This window comes from Magnolia sinica, chromosome 16, assembly GCF_029962835.1.
Source record: "Magnolia sinica isolate HGM2019 chromosome 16, MsV1, whole genome shotgun sequence".
Lineage (NCBI taxonomy): Eukaryota > Viridiplantae > Streptophyta > Magnoliopsida > Magnoliales > Magnoliaceae > Magnolia > Magnolia sinica.
Genome location: NC_080588.1, coordinates 58944466 through 58949532, shown reverse-complemented (window position 1 = coordinate 58949532; position 5067 = coordinate 58944466). Strand labels below are relative to the sequence as shown.

The 5067-nt window shown below is 40.0% G+C and overlaps 1 non-coding gene across 1 annotated transcript; it reads left to right on the top strand.

The window, feature by feature from the left end:
• The first annotated feature begins 1955 nt into the window (after positions 1-1955).
• On the top strand, positions 1956-2062 carry LOC131229920 (small nucleolar RNA R71). Its single transcript, XR_009163657.1, has one exon. It is a non-coding gene; the product is annotated as a small nucleolar RNA R71 (small nucleolar RNA).
• The last annotated feature ends 3005 nt before the right edge of the window (positions 2063-5067 follow it).

The following is a 5067-nucleotide window of genomic DNA, read 5'->3' as shown; positions in this document are numbered from 1 at the left end:
CGTGGCTGGAAAGAGAGGTGAGTTCGGCTTGGTTGGAACGAGAAGATAGGAGGCAGAGGCTGGGCTTGAACGTGGAGACAGGGAGGAGAACGGAAAGTTTTTCTTTTCTATTTCCTTGGCTATTGTTTTTCCTTGCTTTCTTTCCCTTATGACTCTTAAGGTCATTAGCCTAATCATGGTTGGCTAAACCTCTTAGCTAGGGCTAAGAGGTGCAGCCTGTAACGAGATGGGAGATACTATTTCATGCTTTTAAATTTCTGAACTGAATTTGATTTTAGTTGATTATGGAAGGAATGTTTTTAGTCTTTAATGGTCTGTTGTAACTAAAATTACAATGGATCTGCAATGGCCTTGAATATCTCCTTTTTCCCTTTTGATGTATATGACGTCAGGAAGCCCTGTTGTTCACCATCATCTCCTGGGCATGGTAGGATGATGGTACCCTTTCTAACTTGCATGTGTTCACTCCCCAAGTATAGGGTTGTGATGTAGTAATAAACTCAGTAAGACCGAGGTCGAATCCACAGGGACTGAAACTTGTACGTTTCCTGAAACTAGGTAGAAATAGAACTAGTCTAAGATGTAATCAAAATCAAATGTAAATTCAAGGAATAATTATGGAATAATTATCTAAAGCTTTAAGGAATTCAGAGGATGAAACTAGGGATTCAGAGGATCCACTTGTAGAGATCAGGGAGATCTTATGCCTGCATCAAGGATTATGGAATTCAAACTGAACTTACTTGATCTGGTTTTCAAGAGATGAAAGGTATATGAATTAGAATGGATTCCATCACCAAACCATGCCCAGGAGATAAAGTAAACAACAGAATTAAACTAATTACCAACCAACCAATAGTATATGAGGATCAGGAAGGGTACTGTCATCCTACCATGCCCATGGGACAATGATGAACAACAGGGGTTCCTGGCTTCATAAACTTAAAAAGGGGAAAGAAATACTCAAAGCCCTTGCAAACCCATTGTAATTTCAGTCACAACAGACTATAAAAGACTAAGAAAAATATTCCTTTAATAATGAACTATATCAACTTCAGTTTAGAAATTTAAATTAAAGGCATAACGTAGGTTCTCCCATCTCGCTACAGGCTTCACCTCTTAGCCCTAGCTAAGAGGTTTAGCCACACATGATATGGGCTAACAAAAACAACAAAATAAACAGTAAAGAAAAGAAAAGAATAAGAAGGAAAAAGAGAAAACCCACTCCACGTTTTCCCTGCCCAAGACGTGCAGCCAGCCTCTCCAGCTTCCTTTCCCTCTCCGTTTCTCTTCCTTCGTCAAAGCCAAAAATGAGCGCTGATTCTCTCCCTGCCCAACTCAAAACCTCCCTGAATGCCTGAGCCAGCTCTTGTATGGGATTTTGAACCGGTTCCTCTTGAGGTTTCACTTGATTTGGATTTTGATTGAAGAAACCTGGAGGAGTCGCCGTTTGTCCATTCCTCCAACTAAAGTTTGGATGATTTTTCCAGCCAGGATTGTATGTGTTGGAGTTAGGTCCAGTAAAAGGTCTTTGATAATTATTTACGGCATTGGCTTGTTCATTCAACACTCCTCGAAAGGCGGGTATTGTAGGACAGTTTTCAGTTGTGTGAATGTTGCAATCACAGATGCCGCAAACAATTTCATTGACCTTATCCTTCTTTCCTTCCATGGCCTCAACTTTCCTTATGAGCGTAGTCACTTTACACTTGAGATCATCCTCTTCTTTCAAGAGATATAATCTACCTTTTTCCTTTAATTGAGTCGGCCTAGACGTGGTGTTCGCCATTGGGTAATAGTCCCATGATTGTGTTTTTTCGGCGAGACTATCGAGGTAATCCCATACCTCATCAACATCTTTGTTGATGAACTCTCCATTACACATTGTCTCGACCATTTAGCGCATGGAAGATGTCAGTCCATCATAGAAAAAATTTGTAATGCGCCACGTTTCAAATCCGTGTTGTGGGCATGAACTGACCAAATCTTTGAACCTTTCCCAACATTGGAAGAATGTTTCATCTTCCTTTTGGGCAAAGTTCATGATTGCTTTTCTGAGGGTAATCGTTTTATGATGTGGGAAGAATTTTTTTATGAATTCCCTCTGCATATCGTTCCATGTGTCAATGGATCTAGGACGCAGTGAATGTAACCACGTCTCAGCTTTCTCTTTTAAGGAAAAAGGAAAGAGTTTCAGCCTAATTGTATCCTCAGATACATTAGGAAAACATAATGTAGCTATAATCTCATCGAACTCTTTCAAATGTAAATATGGACTTTCTGATTCAAGTCCATGGAATTTGGGAAGGAGTTGGATAACTCCTGGCTTGATGTCCATTTGTCCTATGTTTTCAGGAAAAATCATGCATGAGGGCATACTCACTCCCGCCGGTTGTAGATAATCTCGTAAAGTACGAGGCGGGGGTGCCTGTTGCACCTCATTCTCATCTTGGGTATCCTCCACCCTAGGTGGAAGTGGAGGAGGTTGGTCTTCAGCCATAACCTCAGTTAACTCAGGGGATTTCGAGCGGTGTCTAGTCCTGCGATGGATAGTCAACCCCTCAACCAATCCTCCTTCAGTCAAGAGACGTCGAGTGTTGTCACGGGCCCACTTGGGCATGAAAACACTCGCAGCCCTCAATTAAAAACCTAATCCTAAGAAAGGAAAAGAAAATCTAGAAAGAAAGAGAGAGATGGAAAGAAATTACCAAATTGGAGTCCTGAGTTAAAACCTGCAAAATAAAATAAAATAAGTTAGATTTTTTTTAAAAAGAGAAGAACAATCCCTTAAAAGAAAGATAGAAGTGAACTAGCTTCTAAAAGAAAGAACTCCTAAAAGAAAGTAGAAATTTCTAAAGTAAATTACAGAAGATCTAAACTAGAAAGTAAATTATTAAAAGAGAACTGAAAATTAGAAAATAGGGAAGGAGCTTACCGAATTAGAAATTTCTATCTTAAAGGCCTACAAAATAAGAAGGTTAGTTTCTAAACAAAAATTCTAAAAATAAATTAAGAAACAAATTAGATTCTAAGAGAGTTAAAATTACTAAAAATAAAAGTAGAAAGTTAATTAAGAAATAACCTAGTTTCTATTTCCTACAGATGAGAGGATACTAGAATTAGAAAATTTCTAAGATTTTAAACCCTAATTCTAAAAATAGGAAAAAGAAATAGAGAAATTAGGAAGGAATTACCAATTTATGGACTTATGTCAGTAACCTACAAAACACAGAAACAAGTTAGTTCTAAAAAAATCAATTAAAAACCTAAAACTAAAGTTAGTTAAATCCTAATATTAAACTAATTCTAAAACTAATTAATTTCAGAGAATCGTAACCGTCAGTCCCCAGCAACGGCGCCAAAAACTTGTTCACTTCCCAAGTATAGGGTTGTGATGTAGTAATAAACTCGGTAAGACCGAGGTCGAATCCACAGGGACTGAAACTTGTACGTTTCCTGAAACTAGGTAGAAATAGAACTAGACTAAGATATGATCTAACCAAATAGAATTTTAAGGAACAATTGTGGAATAATTATTTAAAACTTTAAGTAATTCAGAGGAAGGAAATTAGGGATTCAGAGGATCCACTTGTAGAGATCAGGGAGAAATTATGCCTGCTTCAGAAATCATGGAATTTAACTAGACTTCCTTTGATATAGTTTTCAAGAGGTGAAGGGTATATGAATTAGAATGGATTCCATCATCTAACCATGCCCAGGAGACAAAGCAAACAACAGGATTAAACTAATTACCAACCAATCAACAATGCATGAGGATCAGGAAGGGTACTGTCATCCTATCATGCCCATGGAGCAATGATGAACAACAGGGCTTCCTGACTTCATAAACATAAAAAGGGGAAGAAAATATTCAAAGCCATTGCAAACCCATTGTAATTTCAGTCACAACAGACCATTAAAGACTAAGAAAAATATTCTTTATAATAATCACTAAATCAAATTCAGTTTATGAAATTTAAAGGCACAAAGTAGAATCTCCCATCTCGCTACAGGCCTCACCTCTTAGCCCTAGCTGAGAGGTTTAGCTTAGCATGATCATGCTAGCACCACAGAAAAAAACAATCAAAGGATTAAAAGAAAAAGAAAACAAGAAACAAAGAAAAACCCGGAACGTCCAGCCGAATCCCTCCCTGCTTCACGTTTCTTCCTTCCTTCAAAGCCAAGCAGCCGCACAGCCTCTCTTCTCCACGTTTTCCTGCCCAAGAAAACTCCTCCTTTTCCCAGCAGAAACCCACCTTTTCCTCTCCGTTTCTCTTCCTTTAACTGCAGCGGCAACCGAAGACGAGCTCCCGTATTCTCTCTCTCCAGCCGTGGATAGCAGAAAGCCAAGGCTCCCTGTCTTCTCCTTTCTTCCGTTTTTTTCTTTTCCTCCTTTAAACGAATGCTTTTCTCTCTCTTTATAGGCAGCAAAGACCCTGCTGGAGTGTTAGAGGCGGTGGCTGGAGTTTCCGCACTCCATGCGTAAATTTTTCGCAGCAGAAACCGGACGCGCAATCTGTTTTTCGCAGCAAAACACCCTCTATTTGATTTGATTTTGCAGCATGAAATCAACAAATTTGTTGATTCTGACACCTTGGCTAGGGCTATGGCCATCTGTTGAAGCATGTGGATGGTCTGGATCATGCATCAGAATGTGATCTTGATCACGTTACGTCCCACAAGTGCCGTCTTTTTCGGATGTGCGCGGGCTGCGTAAACAGCGCCCGATCTTGTCGGCGCTGGACTCTCGGTGGGGCCCACTTACCTTGTCGCTTGATAAATCCGACCCGCCCATTGAATTCCTCTCGGAATTTCAGCAAGGAAGGGGTGCTTTTACTCGGGTTCAGTGCGGTCCATCAAATCAACTCATTCCACCGTCTGCCTTCAGTTTTTACGATCAAAAACTGACCTCCGATGTATCTCGCCATTTCGCCACCTAGACTATGTTTACGGGGCCCTTTTAGGCCTGATGGATGGTCCCAATTATCTGGATCATCGACCGTGGTGGCCCACAAGACCGGACTGCAATCTCTGTTTCATACAGAAACAGAACTTCTGTTTTTGAAG